This window comes from Dreissena polymorpha, chromosome 9, assembly GCF_020536995.1.
Source record: "Dreissena polymorpha isolate Duluth1 chromosome 9, UMN_Dpol_1.0, whole genome shotgun sequence".
Classification (NCBI taxonomy): domain Eukaryota; kingdom Metazoa; phylum Mollusca; class Bivalvia; order Myida; family Dreissenidae; genus Dreissena; species Dreissena polymorpha.
In genome coordinates, this window is record NC_068363.1 from 20,618,792 (window position 1) to 20,642,701 (window position 23,910).

The window sequence follows — 23,910 nt, forward strand, 5'->3', positions numbered from 1 at the left end:
ATTATTTTAATAAGACGCTTGCTCTAGGTTAAATATCACAACGCACTAGATTCGGTCAAAATAATTGAGTTGTTTGGTGTCTCAATGACTCACAGTCACGTTTGAAGCTCGTGTGATAAAGCCACAGGCAGCAGTATCATAATTCCCCCCCTCCCCCCGCCCCGGGACCTTCCCCCCCCTCGAGCTTACCCCAGGGGTTCCAGATTGTTAAATGTACACCTATTGTGTATGGTTTGACTTTTCAGCAATGAATATTGACAAAAATACACAGTATGAAAAAATAACCCTCGTATATGAATTATATATACACAAGGTATGAAGCGCACTACATGCCTATTGCTGAAAGATTGTGGAACACTGGACGTGACCTTTTTCATCGAAAACACACATGTTCCCATGCAGTTGCCGACAAAATGCAACTGGATTCGTTAAAGACAGTAAAAGCAACGAGATTACACTTCTAACCAATCTCCTACTCGGCTAATAACTTTAATATTCCATTCGATTCTAAAACGCCATATCATTGGCCAACACAATGAGAACAACCAACCAGATAACGCGTTATAAAATTAAAATGGTGTACATTTGTTGATGATACACCGAGTGACATATAGCGAGAAAGTCAAATTAAATTGAATATTAAAGTTATTAGCCTAGAAGGAGATTGGTTTGTTGTGTAATCACGTTGCTTTTACTGTCTTTTAACGAATCCAGTTGTATTTTGTTGACAACTGCATGGGAACATGTGTGTTTTCGGTGAAAAAGGTCACGTCCAGTGTTCCACTAGCTAAAGAAACTTCAGCGTACAGTTTATATAGTATTGACAGACCTGTACGCTGAAGCTAACCCCGTATCGAAAGTCAACCAGAGTCGTAACATATTTATGTCACGCTATAAATCAAAGAAAGCTCATTTTCTTGGATACATTTCTACATATATTGGTGAATGAATATAAATTACTGCATCGAGGAATATTTTAAGGTTCAAATGTTTCAAATGCATCTTACAATAGATGAAAATAACTCTCATCAGTCTGAAATTCACAATTTTGACGCCATTGTCGCTTTGTCATGTGACGAGTTTTCATTTGGATACTTTCGGATCGACCTTGACATTTTATGCTGAAATTGTAAACATTACTTTCGTTTTCTGAAATCTATTATTTGTGATTAACAACTTACGTCTGGTGGATTATAAGACTGATTTCATTGTGAATCAGGTAGTTTTATATAATACTTACTTTGACTTTGTATTGACACTACAATTTGTTTACAAAATAAGCCAGAATAATTAAAATACCGGGAAATGTCATTCTGAATTTGAAAACACTTGAGCACATGGTTTGTTACTAAAAATAGAAATAACGTCATATGACCGTGAAATCTCGGGGGATTTGCATTTCAAGAAAGTCTGTCACATTGCTGTTTTTCTCGATATGTAAGAGCAGAAGTCATGTAGATACATTTTAAATGTTTAAGATAGTATTTTGTGAAAGAATATATCAGTTAAATGTGGAAAATGTCAATCTTTCCAATCCAGTGGTTGATTTGGGCCAACAACTGCATTTAAAAGCTGTTTTGGACCGGTCTTTGTTAACTGTCAACTTTTCGGGAATTTCTGGTTGACTTTCCTAATGGGGTTGGTCCATAACATAAAGTCGCGCCAGTCAAAAATCATGAAAAACGACATTTAAAGTTATGGTAGCCAGAACTAGTGTTCCACAATCTTTCAGCAATAGGCATGTAGTACGTTTCATACCTTGTGTATATATAAAACCTATAAGAGGGGTATTTTTTTAAACTGTTATTTTTGTCAATATTCGTTGTAGGAAAGTTAAACCATACACAATAGGTGTACATTTAACAATCTGGAACCCCTGGGGTAAGCTCGAGGGGGGGGGGGAGCCTGGGAGGTCCCGGGGGGGATTTATGATACTGCTGCCTGTGGATAAAGCTGATATTTTAAAACGGGGTGGGGGGGGTTGATTTTAAATTACGAGTGTATATGAACTGAGCACGCTTATTAAAATTATTTAAGATAGATAGATAGATACACTACGCGACCCGTGATTTTTGCCTTATTTGCGAAGTCAGGGCGGGCATTTTGCTTTCGCCGTGATAGCAGTGGATATCGTTGACATCGATGATTCGCCAATTCATGCATATAAACCGAATCGTATCGATAACTGTATACATAGAGCTTTTCTAATGTTCACAATTATCAAATAATCAAACATAATTGCAACATCACTTCCGAAAAATAATCTTAAACATTTATGCCGGTAAATATGTTTGAGAATTTCATTAACACAACTATATGACTACGCTATTTTTCAGAAGTGTAAAGAGTATAGTGCATAATGTGGAACACAGCTTTCATTGGACGAGCGTATTAAAATTTAGATCGAATGCGATACGATCTTACAAAAAACGTTTTATTGCGTCATACGCCTTCATGTAAAAAACGTTTTCCTCCTGGAAATTGTGCTATTAATGCATAATATTATCAAAACATTTTTTCGACACGTAACAAATTAATATACAATTCAAAACAATTATACCATAAGAATTAATGTTCCGTTAAATTCCCAAATGAGAATAATAATTTATAATCCGAAACACTCTTCCGATGTTTTAATGTTAACACCAGGCATGGCGAAATTAGATAAAATCTGCCGGTCATCCGGACAGGCATTTCAGAAAATGTGCCGGTCCGGAGAAAATTTAGCCGGACCGTAAAGCAACAACAACTTAACTAGAAAATTCAAAAATGGCAGCGATCACATCTTGATCTCTTTATTCAACCGGCCGTTAAATTGATTTTAATCGCTTAGAGGTTACACTGGCAGCTAATTGGTGTTAATCGGTTGTGTAATGTCAATCATGTTGTGAAAAATTTGCGTGTCAGTTTTTATTACATGTATTCCCTATTAGAACGGTTCGGTGCGATAATTTCAATAACGTATGTGCAAGCCGAATAATTATCAAATTAAAGTTATTCGAAACCATTTAAACATTCTTACTTTAATATGATTGCAGTTTGGAGCGGCTGTTAAAATATACTGCGCACAGTACAAAACACGTTACCTGACATTTAATGATTAAGGCATTTCATTTTTCAGAACGTTTACTAGTAATTAATTAAATAAAAAAGACGATTTATTTACATGCTAACGCAGTGTAATTGTTAACAGAGATTCATTTTCATTTTTGACCAGTATCAGAAAGTCCCCGGGAAGCACGTTTTTTTACATGGCACTGCATATGATGCAATAAAAACATTTCTTTGTACATGTATCGTATTGCATTCAATCTAAATTTAAATTCGCTCGTCCAATGAAAGCTCTGCCCCATAATGCACTGTACTCTTTACACTTATGAAAAATGGCGTATGCATATGGTTGTGTTGATCACGATACCATATTTTATTGTCCTTATCCTACTCGAAAAATATGTAAAAGCTATCAAGATCTTTTTTGTTAGAACGCAGTTGGCGATTTTGCAAACGAGTTTAAAGTAGGTGTTGTGTAACAAGTTGGATTTGCTAATTGTTCGTAACAAACCTACAGCAAACATCAAAACAATGAGCGATTTCATTTTCATGATGTAGTACAGGGTTTTTTTTGGCCCGATTTTATAGCCGAATTTCGGCTATGTTCCCAATCCCAAAAAGTATACTTTTTTCCCAAAATGTGGCAAAAAATTCCCAATTTCCAAAAAAAAAAAAAAAAATTTTATTTTTTTTTAAGAAAGAAGTGTCTTATGCGTATTTTATCTCAATTTTAATTCAATTACATCTAACAAAGTATTTTATGATATTCTTCTTTTAATTTTAATGATTATAAAGTGTTATATCAAATTTAGTATTTCCCTAATTAGTGGACTTTTCATGTGGAAAAAAAAGGCTAATGAATTAATTTTCCCAATTTCATGAAAATGCCGATAAAATTCCCAATTCCAAAGCCATGGGCTATCTTCCCAAAAAGTGGAAAAAAAACCCTGTAGTAAGCGATTTGCTCTTCGAATTTTCAACTTGAAAAAAAAGATTTGTTTGCAATCATTTCACATTTTGCCGGTCACCAGGACCGACATTCTTGTTAAACCTGCCGGACCAAATTGAAATCTGCCGGTCAGGACCGGCGGACCGGCAATTTTGCCAAGCCTGCATTAAGTAATAAAGTTGATATAAATAACAAAATATTTTAAAGAACACACACAATCAATTCAAGTTGTTTTAATCTCTTGTAAAGCAATGTCTCTGTCTTTCTAATAATGCCGCTTGCTCAGTGGTGTGTGTTGTAAATGCCAAATTGATAGTGGTTTTGGTCGCCATTTATGTGCATTTAATAAATACATCCATATGTTAAATTAAAACTAATTTGTAATCAAATTATGTGATCAAACCAACATTCTCACGTAGCTTTATTTACATCACATATTGAAATATAATGTATGTTTATGACAAATCTGCCAATCTTGTGTCGTTCATTAGCACGAACTTTTTGTTTAACTAAAAATTAACAAACCCAAGCCAGCAATAGCGACAATATTGAAAGTAAATTAAAACGTAGCTTTTTTATATTCGATTCTTTTGTGATGCTATAATAGCCTTTTCTTATGTCACAACATGAGTTTTATTGGTAATATACATGTTTAAACAAACGAATCTTGATTCCGAGGTAATACAAAAAGAGATTTTAACGTAATCAAAACTATGTACACTACTCCGAACTATACAAAACAACATGTTAGTCTCAGCTTGGTTTGAACGTGATCATTCTCAATTGACGAATCCGGTTTCCACAATGAAGAGTAAAGGATACTTCGCAGTACTCGAAATATCTACAATACTCTGAAGTATACACTAACACGAACGATGGTCGCCTTAACTGAAGATATTTATTTTCCAATAATGCGCATGCTCAGTGTTGTGTGAAGTAAGTGTCAAATTGATAGTGGTTCTGATAGCGATTTGTGCGCATTTAAATAAATACCGCCATATGTTGAATTAAAACAAGTATGTAAGCAAATTATGTGATCAAACCTACATACTCACGTAGCTTTATTAACATCACATATTGAATTATAATATATGTTTATGACAAGTATGCCAATCTTGTGTCGTTCATTTGCATGAACGTTTGGATTAACTAACAACAACAACTGAAAATGTGAACTGCGAAACATTGTTTTACCGATTAATGATATGGTCTCCAATTTTAATACTAATTACAAATATTGCAAACATAATCTGAAAAGCAATAGCATCTATATCGACACTTTCACATGCTTAATGTACGTTGTGTACGTTTTAAGTCACGAGGCGTAAAATGAAGTAGGTTACTTCAGTACTTGTAGTATCTCGTTCTTGAAACTAGCTGTTAAAGAGGCAATTGCAGTTTGTGTGTATGTATTTTGGTGAACTTGGTGAGGTCCAAAAGCACCACTATTATACCATATTCAGCAAACACTGAACACGAGAAAATTAATTATAATAAACCAATTAGATTTATCATAAGAAATTGTACAATATGTGATGTATTCGATGCGCCTATTGCTGTTACATGTTTACTACCCATCTGCTGAAATATTTGATGCTAGCATTGACTAATGCATTCATTACTACTTCCCACGTACTGAACTACAATCCAACTGTACTCATTTGGTAGGCATAAGCCATGGTCGGCACATTTCCACTCCAGTTAATAGACAGGTACCCACATATTAAGCAAATGTTGTGGCAAAACATTATAACTATTCGATTGTGGGACAGGTTCCCATATGTTACGTATAAGATCCCACAGGTTCTCCTGATCTACCCGGTAAGGAACTTGTACCCACACACAGGCTCGTACATTGTGCATACTTGAATAAAGGACTGGTTAACAAATTAATAAAATACTCGCAGTGTGTTTCGCTCTCACTTCATATTTAATTGACTTGCTCCTAAATGGCAAGCATAGGCTCAGCCAGTTCCACAACAAGGGTACTGAATTTCTACCTGCATTATTAGTTTTGGCTGAGAAGGGTACGTTTTTAATGCTTGGTTACCGTAATTGTGTCCAAATGGTTAGCATATATGCTACTGCTTTTCTCTACCAAGGTATTGCAATGGGATAATCTTGTATTGTCTATCTTGTAAAATTGAAAACATCTTCTTTTCGAATATAACGCCTTTTTCGGATAATATTTCAACAGCCGATACAACTCTATCGATGAGTCGGTGTTGAAGCGGGCATTTAACACATGGTTTTCACGTGCAAATACAATACAAAATATAATTGTTGATGATGCTTTCCCTTTTGGTGTGACTATGATATAAAATATCGAACTTCGCCATCTTTTTACTTTCAAACGACACTACTCGCTTCGAAATGAACCTAACATCTATGATTTGGTATAAAATGAAGTGAGAAGAGCAATTTTTTTAACCTTGACTCTCGTTTTGCAATATTGTCTATAGAGAGAACAAATTGATTGAGACAAAATGAAGTAACGGCAACATGGAACTGTGGCGCGATTCGTGGTATTTTCATGCAATATAAAATGGTGGTTGTATTTTAAATTGGAAAACCACACGACATGTCTTGGGCATGAACTATACAATTGCGATTGTAATTTTCATGTCCAAATTCTTATGAAATCGAACGATTCAAATCAAGAATGAGATATAACAGAAATAGGAAAACCAAGTTTAGTGTGGAGTGCTAGAGGACAATTTAATATGCCCGACAACACGCATGCTTTTTTTAGGATCGACTAAATTTTACATCAGAATCAGACATTCGATTTTAGATTATGAATAGACGTATGATTTTAGCGATGCTATACAAATTAGTTGTGTAATACCCTTGATAGGTAAGCATTTACATGACAATTCATGAAAATAAAGTAATTATTTCTTGTTATCAGTTAGGTATTTTAACAAATTGCAAGCTTATAATGCATCTGATTCCCAAACCAGTTTCTCCAATAAATTGCATATAGACAAATACTCAGTCATCTTAAATCGCATCATGAACTAAGCTGACCTGCATTGACCACATATTTTCACTTCCTTCAGATCCCGTTTCCATCTTATACTCACATGCATGCCAATCACCCAACGTTAACCAGGACAACCGAGTGCAACTTAAAAAAAGAGACATGTTTATATAATTTTCACTTTAATGAAATGAAATGTTGTGCATAAAGTTAGTTATAATGTTAGCGCGATGATGATCTAAACTATTTACTACATGACGCTTTATTCTTAAATCTTTTTTTAAAAGTAGTAATGTAGTTGACACTTGTTTGTAGTTTTATTTCATCGTTCTTAAAAAAGTTGTCACTCTCTTGCTCTGGTATCTTTCCTACCATTGAGTAATTTAATGGTAATTAAATTGAATGCGTTTTAATTCCCTTTTATTATTGTTTAATTTTAGTTACAATGCTATGAAGTAAAATTTTATTTACACTCCAATGTATCATGAATATTGCTAGGCCAAGTGTGAAGTTGAGCGCTCTAAAACCGGTTTTAACCCCCAATGCTTTAACCGGTTTAAACCCCCGTTCCAAGGCGGTGACCCCAGCTCAATAATTATGTGTTTATGTTGTTTTGTATTGTGCTGTTTTGTGCCGTTTTGTACTGTTTTGGCAATCGGTCACTTGCCATAAATAAAGGACCAACTAATCGTATATAATAAGACTTCAATACTGCTCCAGCAGCTTGAGTTTCACTTCTTTACATTGATGTAATAAGTTATTCTTAAAACATTGCACCATAATGCGTTTAACGGGTTTATTACATATATTTAGCTAAGTCAATATTTTACAAAGAAATGAGCTGTACAGTGATTATTTTTCAGTAAAAGATTCACTTAGCAATTATATCTAATAAACCCATTAAAAGTATTTTTTTTGCTTGTAGTATTGTAAACCGACTCAGATTTGCTATAAAACGGATATACTCACTTGTAACGCGTTCAATGAATTTGAAAACAATCAATGTTATTTTCGGATAGCTTTTCATGTACGAGGGCTGTCCCAATAACATAACAAAAGTGCATAGTTCTGTTTTTTGCGCATTATTGTTTTAAAGCTTTAAATTAGAAACCATTTACAATTTGAAACTTTGCAACCGAAATAAGAAATGTGAAACTTTGTTTCATTATGAATTAATATGTAATATCTAAACGCAGCTGAGTTGGACTGGAGCAATGTACAAGTAGCAAATGTAATTTAGTATAGTTTATATTATAAGTTGTTTAATACCTATTATAATTAATAATTTATAACGGTAAAATATTAAACAAACATCCGATAAAAATAAAGAGCATAGTTAATTTAGAAAACTGCTTTTTTCTTTCTAAACGCTGACTTAAACTATAAACTATTCAATATTTTCATACGGAAGCACTAGAATATCTACAAAACAATTGTGATATCAGCAGAATGAGTCGGCAGATAAGTGTCAGTGTCGTTGAAAATGAAAATGAATTTCATGCAACAATGGATACAATATACATATACTTATATTTCTCAGCGGCAAGAGTTCTTCAACGAATTAAAGTTAAATTGACCATTAAAAGTACGCGCTGACAAACAGACTTTCACATCTAAAAGAACACAAACTATTCATGACGTCATTGTGAACCTCAATGGCTATTAGCGATTGGACATTAATTTGGAAAATCGCTAGTTCTTCGTATCTTAGTATATTGACGATACATGTTAAATGAACATACTTAAGTGCAGTTCAAATAAAGGATGTGGCAATTTTGTTTTATGTATAGCTATAGATCTTACTATGTAGCAAGTATCTACAATTCTAATTGACAGCCCTTGCTACACCACAAGCGGAAATTAAAGTCACTTCTATTTTAAGTGTGCTATGAACTGTTCAACAGTTTTTCCAGAATAATATTCACATTAAACCAGTTTTCACATATTACACAGATGTGAGTGCGTATTGTTGCTGTTGAAAACTCGTCGGTGGTGCGGGAGTGTGGACACTCATGTGAATTTGTTTCAATCGCTTGATGATACTTATTAACACATTTACAAATTCTTTTAAAATAATGAAGTCATAAACAATAGTCTGAAATTAACATGATGAATGTGTTGAATATCGGTGTGTTACTATGTGGCAAATAGGTTCGCAATCTTTAATATGATTTCATGTTAACATTGATAGTGTGTCGTTTGCAGTTTAGGTATGTAATGTCTGAAACACAGTTTGAGAGTTCGGGTACGGTTTTGTTGTTTGCAGATTTGCATGCATTACGACAGGTCAGTGTAGTTGAAAGGTGTATTGGTCGATTAATACCTGCACCAAATATGTCTAGTTTAAAATCATAGTCTAAGTGTCGTGCTTAATGGATGCTAGCTTTATCTTACTGCGTTAATAATGTAAACGTTAGCAATTTAAACAAGAAATATATTAATCAAGTAAGAACTTGACACACGCTTCAGTATGAAGGATCTTATTACTAGTCGAATCAACTATTGCGGATAAGCTAAATGTATCCCTATTTAAGTGAAAACAGATTTTATCCTTCCTGCAGATGTATCCGGTGTTTTAATATTCGCATCTATTCAAACAAGGGAAACCATAAAACAACTCGTTAACAATAACGACCCTCTTAAATGATGAATGTGTTAGATTATATTTTTTCCCGAGTGGATTTTGTCAGTGTTTTCCTAAATTTTAAGCGCACTATTTTACCAGTTTTGCATAACGTATAATAATTTGCAGGGATTTCAATAGACGCAAAATCCTGCGTTTTGACGCGAGCAAATTAAAAATGACTCATTTTTGACGCAACCCTTTTTTCTGCTGTGCGTCATTTTGACGCGTCGAAAATTTGACCCGTGCGTCAGTCAGTTAACATCTCGAGTTCCATGGTAATAAATCCCGCTGTGCTCCTATTTGAAATTAGTGTTTCAGTTTTTGAAACTCGGTCTATAATCGAGGGAATACCCCGGGCGTTGTTTATCTTATCTCATCTCTTCCAATACACATGTCACCGTCTAAATAGTGCGTGCCCACTAACTGGGTAATTAGCAGCAGTGATTACGTGATAATTGATTGACCATCCGATAATTTCAGGTTTTTTGCAGACTTTTCAGACGGCACGGTTAAAGAAAGTCGGCAAAATTAATTAAAGTAAAAACCATATTGATCAAAGGTCTATTAATTACGTAGATCCAACGGTAGATCTAAGTCAAGCGAGTTTTGTCAGTTGTTAATCCACCGATAATTACGAGTAACACCCATCTTATATAAACTGGAATCACAGTTCATTTTTTTTATACTAACAAGTAATAACATTAAACATTAAACATTGAGAAAACACATTTTCTCGATAAGATATAAATTTTCCGAGTAGAATTAAATTGCTGCGTCATGACCTTCGACATTGTAAATGGCGGACTTAACATTCAACCCGTGTTCAATTCAAAGCTGTCGATTCAAATTGCAAGTAATGGCGATTCAATAATGGTGAAAGCATTAACTGGATTTAACAAACATTTGATAAGGTTTGTTAAACCCGATAACAACAAGAAAAAAATGGATTATTAAAGTAAAACTACTACAGGTAAGGCTTTCCAAAGTGTACATATTTCGGACATGTATAGTATTCGGATAAACAGTAATAGATATACTAGATGTTCCATGCATTTATATTGTGTTTTGTTAGAAAAGCTATCATAGGGATGATGATAATATAATGACGATAAATATGTGATGAAAAGGTGCAACCGGTACATATCTTAAATTATTTAAATGTGTTAAAAGACTTAAATGTGTTATAAATATAAAGAAGTATATTTAATGTACCAATTCATTAAAATATGTTGTGTTATGTATCATGGTATTGTTATTTAATAAAGCAGTATAACTTTTTAGCTCATCTATTTTTTGAAAAAAAAATTATTAGCTCATCTATTTTTTTTTTTAAAATTATGAGCTATTGTCATCACCTTGGCGTCTGCGTCGGCGTCGGCGTTGGTGTCCAGTCAAGTTTTGCGTTTAGGTCCACTTTTCTCAGAAAGTATCAATGCTATTGCATTCAAACTTGGTACACTTACTTACAATCATGAGAGGACAAGGCAGGCAAAGTTAGATAACTCTGGCGTGCAATTTGACAGAATTATGTGCCCTTTTTATACTTAGAAAATTAAAAATTTTGGTTTAGTTTTGCGTTTAGGTCCACTTTTCTCAGAAAGTATCAATGCTATTGCATTCAAACTTGGTACACTTACTAACTATCATGAGGGGACTGTGCAGGCAAAGTTGGATAACTCTGGCGTGCATTTTTACAGAATTATGTGCCCTTTTTATACTTAGAAAATTGAAAATTTTGGTTAAGTTTTGTGTTTAGGTCCATTTTATTCCGTAAGTATCAAAGCTATTGCTTTTATACTTGCAACACTTACTAACTATCATAAGGGGACTGTGCAGGCAAAGTAATGTAACTCTGACTGGCATTTTGACATAATTATGGGCCCTTTTTATACTTAGAAAATTGAAAATTTGGTTAAGTTTTGTGTTTAGGTCCACTTTATTCCTACAGTACCAAAGCTATTGCTTTCATACTTGCAACACTTATTAACTATCATAAGGGGACTGTGCAGGCAAAGTTATGTAACTCTGACTGGCATTTGGACGGAATTATGGGCCCTTTATACTTAGAAAATTGAAAATTTGGTTAAATTTTTTGTTTTGGTCCACTTTACCCCTAAAGTATCATAGATATTGCTTTCCAGCGTTTTTTTTCCTTCTTTAACTAGTACCGGGGAACGGTACCTTTCCCAAAGCCTACCGGAGGCTTCCCAATTTTAGCACCGGACCTTTCCCAATCTCGATATCTACCGTTCCGAACGATTTTAGGTGCCGTTCCCAATAGCTAGTGCCTTTTATTTTCGCTGGAAATATCTTTTGATATTGTCGAGCCTTTCATTTTCGGCCATTTATTTTCGCCGGACATTGTTGCGTAGAAAGTAAACAAAACTTTTCAAATGGGGCGCAACTCTAACCGCTGTGTAAAATGTGAATGGATTACATAACCGCGACGAGTGATCGATATTTCCCGTGAAAGAATTCCATCGCTAAGACCAGTCTTCCTTACATCAATAAACTTTCTCAACACTAATTTTTCGTTGACATTAAAAAAAACGTAACCGTATTGAGTTAAATGCGCATATTACTTCTATGTATAGTATTTTAAGTGTTAAATCCGGACAGTAACTATTCGGATACGGATATAAACAAATAAAAGTTTAACATAAAATTAAAAATAATGAGACATGGGTGTAAAATCCTATAGTTATTTACAACATATACATAAGCATTTAATGGCAGATGATCTTAATATCTTATTTGATGATATGAAAAAAAATCAAAACAAAATATAAGACTTACCTTTGAAAATTATTGTTAAAGCATTCCACTCTAAAAACTCATTTTGGTTACGTGTGACTATTCTCACTGTCTATTGTTAAAAGATGTCAAACCAGTACAAGATCCATTGTTGTTGTTTTTGTTTAGTTTTTAAGTTTTTAATTTAACTCACATGAAACATTGCAGGGCTTGTAAGACTTTTAAGGGCTAAAACAAAATTATTAATATTATTTTTATGGAACCTCAGTTCTTATGCCTATCACTGGAAGATATTTTTTTCCAATTGACGGGCACATCCTAACTGAAGTGGCAATAACACAATTTTCACATGACATGATACGATAGTCAAAATAGCATAACCGTACTGTAGTTTTTCTGTCAAAACCTAGAGTTTAAAATGCTTTGTGATGCAGAATATAGCCCCTAATGATAGATTACATGCATTTTAAAGGTTCCCAATTCATCAATTTTGCGACTCGAATTTTTCCCAATTCATTGATTTCGCGACTCGTTTTTTTCCCAATTTGAAGATTTCACGACTCGAAAAATTCCCAATTGTAGGGGTACAGGTACCTTTCCCCTTTGGGGAAAAAAAACGCTGCTTTCATACTTGGAACACTCGCAAACTATCATAAGGGTACAGTAAAAGGACAAGTTGCATAACTCTGGTTGTCATTTTTACGGAATTATGGCCCTTTTTTGACTTAGTAACTTTTAATATATGGTTAAATTTTGTGTTTCGATCCACTTTACTTCTTAAGTATCAAGGCTATTGCTTTCAAACTTCAAATACTTTCCTTAAAAAAATAATAGCCAAAACATATGCGGACTTTTCCGAGTCTCAAGGTCAAATTATTAAATTTTGCTAAAATTGCCATAACTTCTTTATTTATGATTAGATTTGATTGATACTTTGACAAAACTACTCTTACCTGACATACCACAATAGACTCCACCCAAACCATCCCCCGTGCCCTCCCCCCCTCCCCCCCCCCGAATCCCCCCCTATTTTTTGTTTTTGTTTTTTAAAGATCATCTCACAAATGACCACCACACCCTCACACTAAACCCCCCCCACCCCACCCCCCCAATTGTTTTTTTTTGAAACGGTTAAAAAACACAAATATTTATTTTTATTATTTTATGTTTGAAATATCGTCCAACATTGCACCCAAGAATCCCAACCCACCCCCCCCTCCCCCCACCCGAATCCCCCCCCCCCCTAATTTTTTTTTTAAGATCATCTCACAAATGACCACCACACCCTCACACTATACCCCCCCCCCGCCCCACCCCCCCAAATTTCATTTTTTTTAAACGGTTAAAAATCACAAATATTTGTTTGTATTATTTTATGTTTGAAATACCGTCCAACCATCGCACCCAAGAATCACCCGCCCCCCCCCCCCCCCCCCCCCCCCCCCCCCCCCCCCCCCCCCCCCGATTTTTTTTTGCATTTTTTTTCGCATTTTTGGAAAATAATGTAATAAATGTCCACACCCCCACACTATACACCCCTCTTCAATCCACCCCTCCCTCCTTTGTGATTGAAAATGAGAGTCCCTTCACCTTTCAAAAGAAAATAGATGAGCGGTCTGCACCCGCAAGGCGGTGCTCTTGATAAGATATTGTGTTACTCTAAGAGCATATTTTTATCTAAAAAAAATGAATAATACAGACAAAAACACAATTAACGCGCTTCAAAATTGACCCCACCATTTTTCAATTTGACTCCTCAAAATTTCAGTCCAGGGGTCATTGACTCCTGGTTTTTAAAAACTATTGAAATCCCTGATTTGATGTAAATGATGTCAATGGTTACCCCGAATGTTGTTGTTTGCAAAATTGTTATATAGACCAAAATCTATTTCAGAATACTATATAACGAGTACATCAGTTATGAATATGTTCTATGAAGGCCTTGCTGTGTTTCTGCTCATTACTGGAACGTTTCAAAGATAGCATTCAATTTTAATCGGTGAATTCTCCAATATATCAAACATAATAATAAAACATATAATTAATTCTTCAATTTGATAAATATGCCCACATATGCGCAAAAGTTAAACACTATGCAACAAATTGACTCGCAATCTTGTACTAGGAATGTCTTGAAAATATAGTCCTTGCCGAGTTATGTTGCACGTGAGAAACGGACTTTACGATCAATTAACAAAGTACAATAACTCTAATAATACAGATTGAAGAGTTGATAGCCATGTACTCTGCACTGACTTACATTGTCTACTTTCAATGTTCTGCACACCTTCCTTTGTGTGAGTCTCTAAGTTTTATTTGAATACTTTCAATACTGAGGGAGATATGATCCGCGCACGGAATTTTAATTTTAAATTCAGGACAATAATCATGTAAATCCTGACGTGAAAGTAACTGTAGGGTAACCGTCTGTGTGCCGCAAACAAAAACTGATTTTCGTTTTTGCTTTAACGGTTTTCAACGATGTTAAGCGATTTGCATTCATTTTTATCCGATGAAAAATTCTGCTGTTTAATTGTAATATGTAATTCATCGTTAGCGTTTTCCTTAGCGATCTATCTTTACGCATGCTTGTTCAGTCAAAACGCTGAAAAGCGATGCAAAGACGGGGCATATACAACCTAATTAAAGTCATTTAATTGTAAAAACGTGCTTTTGCAATGGTTTATAATGACGCTGCACCTCAAAACAAATAAGTTTCAAAGCACTTCCGTACAATTATAAATGTTTCAATCTGCAAAACTTCCTTCTAAGAATTAACCATTTACATATGTACTAGGCTTTCCACTTCCGCTTTCAAGTTTTTGTGTTTCTCATATTTTGTTTCCGTAATTGTTAATTATCTTCTTCCGGGATCATATATGTCCACTTTTTATTTGTGAGCTATGCAGACGCAATTTTGCAAATCTGTATGCCTTAGCTACTTTTTATTATTTAAACCTATGACTTCCTGTGTGGATAACTCCAGTCAAATTTAGCAGGCGATAAATGTAAGCAGACGACAGCCTGTAATTATGTAAACAATAGGTTTAAGAGCATATGTGACACATTGGCCAGTCTAGTGTTTAAAACAGCTTGTACGATTACATTGGTAAGTTTATCATTGAAAACTGTACATATTGGCTGCTTTCAGGGAAAACGGGGCTTAATGCTGCATAAAAAGTCTGTCATGTGGGCAAAATTGTTTCTCAATAATTTAAAAAAATAGATAAAGTATTAGATACACATATCACAACATGTACATGATTATAGGCTTGTTATTCTTTAGCAAGGCAACCACAATTCTGAAGATGGTTGCCAGTGCAGCGACCAATTGTGAAAAAAGACATATTGTTGTTAATTTATCTAAGTTATCTCAATAAAATAAATATGAAAATAAACAGTCCAGGGCTCGCGCTAGGGGGCGACGTGCGCGACTAAGTCGCTTTCTTACGCCAAACGTCGCCTAAAATTTAAGAAATTGTAGATGAAAAGCGACTTCCAGTCTCCCTCTTATCGGAATTTGTTTACATCCGGTTTTCTCGATGTCAAGGTCTGACTCAATTTTCCAATACACACTGTCGCATCCCGGAGCGTGTCGCAATTGAGCGACAGGTTATTTGAGGTAAACCACGCCCCGATTCTCTTAACCTCCGAACTTATTTAATCGGCTATCGATATTGGTCAAGTCAGCATTCAAGTCACATGGTAGCTGCCCAATCAACATTGAGTTCGGTCACACATAATATTGGGTCATTCATGGAAATACACAGTTGATATTGTCGTCTGCCAACACTACATGTATAGCGGCCGATGGCAAACGTCGTATTTAAAGATAAACAAATTAAAAGGAGCCTAACAATAAAAAAATTATTTCTAAGTTGATCACTTTACATTTCTACCGACTATCGATCTGAATTAACAAAAGGATGATGATTAAATAATTAGATCTCTGTCAATGATGTCACAACTTTCTGCAGATTATCGTTTGAAATTAAAAGGTGATAATTTAGTTGTTTTTTTACCCACAAACTATGCTATTGTAAAGCAATATGTCAATTAAATTGTATATTAATTACGTACTTGCTAGGTTTCCGATTTTCATTTTTTTGCTGTCAAACGATATGCACGATTTGTTTTATGTGCGTTACGCGTACAATTTTCGGACTGTCGTTTTCGGATACATTATTTTTGAGTTCTTTAAAGAAGAAATAGAATGAAAAATACAGTCTCAGATAGGGTGATGCGGACGGAGTGGTTTATCATATTTCGAATTGTATTCACATGAAATTGAAATTGGAAAGACTATAAAACATAACTAATAATTATTAAAAAAGCATATGCTAAATGTCATATTTCAATATTTATCTGGTCTGACAGTTTTATTAAGCTTATGTTATCTACTGCTTCATAAACATATTATCTTTGAAATACTGTATAATATGATATTTTCATCAAAATGGATTGAATATAGAGCTAGTAAAATTTTAGTTATTTGTCTGTCGTGTCTATTATTACTTGGTTAATTAGGCCACGACTTATATTTCTTGGTTTACAAAACCGCCGACCCTAATTTTTGGAAAATGGGGGGAAAAAATCGGAAAATCGTCTTTTTTATATATATTTTATTCCCGACCGCACTGAAAAACGAGCAAAACGAGAAAAAAAACGATCCGGTTTGAGTACGGTTGCGAATAAAATCAAGTAAGTACAATCAACGATTGGTTCACATATATTACAGAGATCGGGATATTTTTCAATGTGACACAGTATGTACCAGTCCTTTTATGGGCACTTCTCAAAATTTATTTAATTACAGACAATAGGAAAATCAGCGTCAGTAAAATGTCGACATGCATCAAAATTTATTTCCGAGTCTGTGACGCAACTATATTGTTTAACATGTTTATTATATTAAACGAACCCGATATTATAGTACATAAAAAAGTATTACCTTGCAATTTGATAATTAGTATAAATAATCCAATAAAACACTGCCATTATTTACGATATATGTGTTTAGGAATTTTGTAAACACGTCAGCCATAGTTTATAGGAACTGTACAGAAAGTTTGGAAATCGGAACAAATCGGTATAACTCGGAAAATCATTAATAAATGTATTTGTCGTTTCAATGCTTAGGGCCGAGTAATTTCGGCAAATTGGAACTCAACTTGCGTAAAATACTAGCTCATTTAACCGTTAAACTCCGCCTCTTTTCTGCAAAAGATTCGAAGGCAGAGCTATGCACGTGCTATTATTAAATTGGAGGATTGCAATTGAGAAACAAACGCACGATTGGTTCGGCATGTTGATTGCTAAACAAAGGAAGCCAATTTTGTCGGCGCGAAATTTGTCGCTTTATTGCTTCAGACAGCAAGCGGCTTTCCTATGACGTCAAACTGTCAATTCACACAGACTGCAAATTTTCGGAAGACTTTAACTGGCTCCTTGTTTACGATTCCAGTAAAAACACTTGCTAACATTAAACTTTGGATTAAATTATCAAAATAAAGCAAAAGCCAAGTTGACAAATATGATTGTATTAAATGGCGTCAGTTCAAATAAGACGTTTTGCGTTGTAAATCAACGAGTTTTCATGACAACAACAACTTGAACAAACATTACCGTGACGACGCGGGGATCGATCTACCTCGATTTTTTTTCATGGACGATGTCATAAGTCCAATAAGAGCAAACACATACTTTGTGTATGAGTAGTTTATTTTATGTTAGATTTATGCAACGGGCATCGCATTGCGTAATAGTGCGCATCGAATTACGGAAATGAAGCGCAGTTTTTCGTTTTAATGGGAGAAGAACGAATGTCATTTAATGGAGTGTTTAAAATTTCCTGATGTTACAAAAGGTGCTTTTAGGTGACTAATTTCATTTGAAGATATAGATGTGTTTCATTGCATAATTTGATTTTTCGTCTCTGTGTTAAGGTTATAAAAGATATGATGTCTTTGTTCTGATGTTATTAGTATTAACTTATTTTTCCTATGATGTTTTGGTTTTTTTTCGACCGCCTGATGGACCATTTTCAAAATAATTTTTGTAAACCAATAAAAAAAAGTCGTGGCCTTAGAACTGCTGGAAAAATTAAGATACACAAAAGAAATGAAATAATGTGTACTACAGAGGCATACGTCAATAATGTGGTACACATATGTGTGTTGTAACGCCCTACATGCAAACCATTGTATCAGAGTCTCTCCACCTCTGCCTAGAGTCTCCTCACTTCTCCAGGGAGAAATCACTTCTCCCTAAAATTTGAACCCAGCGTGAGCCCTGCAGTCACACACATCTCGACTTATGCTTTAAGACACACTCTTTTAAATTTGAATAGGTTGTGTTCATTACAAACTTGCGATATAAAAAGCTATAACATAAGTTTGAAAACTGAGTTGCTTCTAAGATTATGCAATAGCGAACACATTCAGTGCATTCAGCGCTTTCATTGTTATTGTCGGAAACTCAATAAACATTATTATATAAATTTTGCTTTTTTGTTTGTATTCAATTAAGCATTACCTAGTAACCACTTCCGAGGGACCATAATGTTATGTCATTACCTTTAAAATAAGAGAGCTTTGTCTTAAATATACTATAATTAATAAATACCACTACTTATACCATTAGAGTACCACTACCATCAACAACTACTACTATCACAGTTACTTATACAATTGCTACTAAAACTACAAAACCAAAAACATAAACAAGAAACAGAATAAAAAACAGCAACCACTACTATTAATACTGCTATTACTACTACAATTACTAAAACAACAACAACTACAACAGTTTCGACAAAAACAACAATAGCAACTAGTACTACTACTACTACTAAAACTACTTCTACAGCTTCTACTGCTACTACTACTACTACTACTACTACTACTACTACTACTACTACTACTACTACTACTACTACTACTACTACTGCTTCTACTAAAATTTCTACTACTACTACCACTATTACTTCTACTACTACTGCTACTACTACTACATGTACTACTACAATACTACTTCTCTTACTACTACTGCTACTACAACAACAACAACAACAACTACCACTACTATTACTTCTATAACAATTATTACTACTTCTACTGCTAATTCTACCACTACTTCTCCTGCTACTACTACTACTTCTACTTCTACTACTTCTTATAATACTACTAGTAATTTTACTGCAACTACTACTACTACTACTTATTCTACTACTACTACTACTACTGTTATTATTCTTACTACTACAACTACTAGTACTACAAATATAACTTATAGTACTACTACAACTACTACTACTACTACTTCTACTATAACTACTGCTACTGTTACTACTACTATTATTACTACTGCTACTTCTATTACTACTACTACTATTACTATTAGTTGTATACTACCATTATTGCTACTGCTTCGTTTTGAACTACTACTACTTTTATGTACTAATCAAAATATATTGTAAGTTCAAATTGCTCCAATCATTATTACATAGCCCGGTGAGCGTGAAAATCAACGACCAGTGATAGTTAATCAAAAACGGGCGGTAACGACCAATACAAAAGTGCATTAAAACATTATCGATTATTCTGCTATCTTAGCATAACTTCTTTCTTTTGTAAGAACAGGCAGTCATATATACGTGTGTTGAGTTTCGCTCTGTAGTCGGAAAAATAATAAGGCTGATACATGTAATATATTTGATAACAAAACCCTGATATATGTTTCCACTTACCTCTCAATAGAGCTGCTTTTATCAATAACGTCATTAGTATCACGACAGAAGATTATGTTCAGAAAAAATCTCAAATGATGAAACTATTGTGATTGTGTGACACTTCTAATCGAAAGCGGGGACGCTGTAGGATTTGCATAGTATACATTCATAAACATGATCAATTGCAAAGGTAGTTTACAATAGCTTATTGTAAGATTGGATTGCAATTTGTGTTTGTGTAATTCAATTCATATTGAGCCCATGATCAAATAACCGAATTATCCGTAAAATCTGTGGTATTTGCCGTATAACTGCTGATCTAAGAAGTTGTTTCATCAGATTTAAATACGACCAAATTTAAATAGATATACAGGGGTGTGATTTTTCCGCGGATTTCCGCGGATCGGGTTGTCCCGGATGTCACTTCTGAGATTTGCGTAAATTCGTTTTAAAAAATGTGGGGGAGAGGGGCTACCACCAATCCGCGGACGTATTTCATAAGCGGCCCGAAATATCCGCGGCCCGCGAAATCTCTCCGCATTTTACACTGGTAGATTCTGCCTAAGCATTTTTAAAACGAGCCATATAATTGGCTGTCGTTTCCCAATCTTCCAATTAAAATCGTGTTCTTAAAATGCGCTCTGTGATTTGTTTGCAAATGGCGCCGTTGTGAAGAGAAAATTAAGATTATTGAAATAACAAATAGCAATCGAATAAACGACTGACATCACCTAGTCTGATAGGAATAATGAAATGTGTTTGTCAAAAAAAGACCAAGTTTTAGATACAAGCAACACATTTTTTGTTAAGAAATGTGCCCACTGAATTTGTGTCACGGAAACCAGTGTTTGCAAATTGGAGTTTAGTCTACTCGAGAAGTAAAACAATTTAGAAGAGTATCGTTCGAACATGGAAATAGACAGACATGATTTGATTTTTATATGTCTGTGGGTCTGTGTATAATCAAATTCATATGCATATTCTGCTTTATTATGTTTGTCACGCTGTTCAGTTAACTGAAATAGCTTTGAACTGAGTGAAGATGTGAAATGCAAGATATTGAAAGGTAAACAAATTAAATATATTAAGTTAACTCAGTTAATACATCATTAACACCAGAAGAACACTCAAGTGTGTTTGTTTATATTTAGTCTATTAACTGTAATTCAATACATTGAAAAACTGCTGCTATTGATCACACTAAATACTTACCAGTTTACTTTGCATCCTCAGTATGTTAAATGTGAAGTTTAACAGGTTTTTATAAAGAAATATTGTTATGAAGTTCAAAAAGTTGTTTATTTTAATGTCTGTTTTTATGTTTGTCATTTCGTTATGCGCGCCATTCGCGTAGTCAAAATCAGTCAACAGAATTTTCCTCCCCTCTGACTTTGTCTCAATCACACCCCTGATATATGTTAAGCCTATGTTATGGAACAAAATAGTTCTAAACAACACCGGTACATTGTAATGTAAAATGCACATGCTTGATTGAGTTTAATCCAACTCGTTGCAAACGTACATTTTATGCCAACAGAATTAACATTAACATTTATGTTTGTGAAACAATCTATAGTTACACTTACTGAAATTGCAGAAGTTATGGGACTTTTTTTTTAATTTTTAGGGGCATATCTATAATATAGACTTATTTAAATACAGTTTCTCCCTTGTTCACGCTTAGGTTTGTGTATTTATGTAGATATATTGAGCATGTTCACCTCCTTAAAAATGTTATAACTAGTCAACAGTATTGTTGATTGCGTGCTTCGCATTATGAGCTCACGTATATTATTAAATGTTATTGTGTTACAGAAAAAAATATAAATAAACTATTTAGTGATGCACGTTTGCATTTCGTTAAGTAAATAACCGAACTTGTATTAAGTATTGTGATGAATCGTTTATTTAATATGTTATTGTATCATATCGTTTTGTACGTGTTAAACTTTCTTCTGTCCCAGATCATTTCTGTGTAAACCCTTCTTAAGTAAGCCCGCGGTACATGTAACTTCAGCATCAAAGAGCGTAGACGTACGCATTAAATCTAGAATATCAACAAATAGATAATCTATATTTAAAGTACTGATAGTCGTATAGTAATTGTATTTCTGTGTTGATTTGTTGTATTATAAATGGAATGAGTTACAGTTGCATATTTCTTACAAATTAAAATCCGATCCTTTATGGAAACAGTAAATAACAATCAGCTCATGTTACTTATTACTGAAATCCGACTAGGGTCTTAATCTATGGACTGATATGCCCGTATTCAGCCAAGGTGAACAATGATGGCAATAAGCTATTTGATTGGATGATAGTATGTATTAAGTTTTCGTGGTTGTTGTTTCCAGCAATGAGCATATGAAAAGAGGATAATGGATAGACAGAAAATTGAAAAAAGAATATTTTTCAATTTGAAAAAAGTATAGTGCATTCCTGGGCCGTCTAAAGTGCTTCTATCCAGGAGCTTCAGGGAACACCTGACTGGCACCTGGCCAAGGCGTCATCCTGGACTACACCGGGGGCCTTCAAGCCTTCTGTTCCTCGTGTTTATTTATTCGGGATTGTTACATCAATTTCCTCTGATAACCCCACCACCTCTAGTGTTGGAAATTATTGTTTATTAACTAAACTTAAGTTATTTATCTAGTTAAGAAAATTAAGAATGATATGCCTTACGTTTCAGTTGGTTTGATTCTTTGAACAGACGATATACGTTTTGTAAAATATACTTATTTAATTATAGGACAAATAAAGCAACCAAGATAACATGATCAGAGGATGCTCACAGACAAGAACATTTATGACGTGCCATAATACCATCTACTCCTCGGTTGTCCACAAACTAACTCTCTACTGAATGGTTCATTTAGTCTCCTGGGGATGGCTGCCGACACCAACATCTTCACCGATAAGCAGACCAATAACTGGTTCAAAGCGTGCATTGCCCTCAATTTGACAAAGGATGGATTGACTGCCTTTGTTGTGACGGAATTATTAAACGTACAAACAATAGTTGGTAGAAGTTGTGGACAATGCTTTATTCAAAACCTTATACCGTGTCCAACTCATTATATGTGTAAAAAGAGGAAAGGAAATAACTGTTCTTTCCACAATTCACAACAACGAAAGTCATGTCAAACATGTGATAAAGTGAAACAAGATATCACATTGTTACACAGATTTGAACGTCCTAGTTGGGCAAACACTAAAGCTGAACTATGGGCGACGGATCCGTGGGAAATCGGTAAATGCTACCTCCCACCGGACGGATATAGCAGCGTATCATCTGTGCAAGAATCTGACTTCAATGGTGTGGTTAGCATTGTGTTGAACTGCAAGCATTTCGAGACATGCCTCTCCGCCGCATGTCTATCACCGCCTCCACCTGATAAGAAATGCCCGCTAGAAAAGGTATTCTTAAAATATACCAGTCTAATGGGCTGAATATGTGATTATTTTTTTCAAAGTTTAGTTTGTTAACTGAATCATCATAATACTATGTTTTGTGACGCGATGTATGTCATGCAATTATTTCTCATTGTATCAAATATGCAAGTCTTATTTAAAATTAAAAATATAGTTTTTTCATATTTAAGCATTTTTTAAATCACGTGTAATAACTTTGACGCTGACAGGCCATGTGTGTGTAGGTTTACCTCAATGCTGCTTCTCTTGGTCTTTAACATCACAGCGATCCTTTCACTCTTTAGGTCCGACAAATAGGCCGAGATGTACGCCACACTGCCGACTGCAAGGTTACAGATGCTGATCTGCAGTACTTCTTTCTGACACTGACCACCCTTCTTGCTGAT

At 34.6% G+C, this 23,910-nt stretch overlaps 2 protein-coding genes across 2 annotated transcripts in view; both read right to left on the reverse strand.

Moving 5' to 3' along the window:
• Nucleotides 1–12,577, reverse strand: part of LOC127843691 (metallophosphoesterase 1-like) — a 220,691-nt gene extending 208,114 nt beyond the window's left edge. The window contains exon 1 of the mRNA XM_052373410.1: nucleotides 12,406–12,577. The gene's annotated coding sequence lies outside the window, so the exon portion shown is untranslated. The remainder of the gene's footprint in view (nucleotides 1–12,405) is intronic.
• Nucleotides 1–23,910, reverse strand: part of LOC127843692 (endonuclease/exonuclease/phosphatase family domain-containing protein 1-like) — a 140,942-nt gene that overhangs the window by 59,435 nt on the left and 57,597 nt on the right. The window lies entirely within an intron of this gene.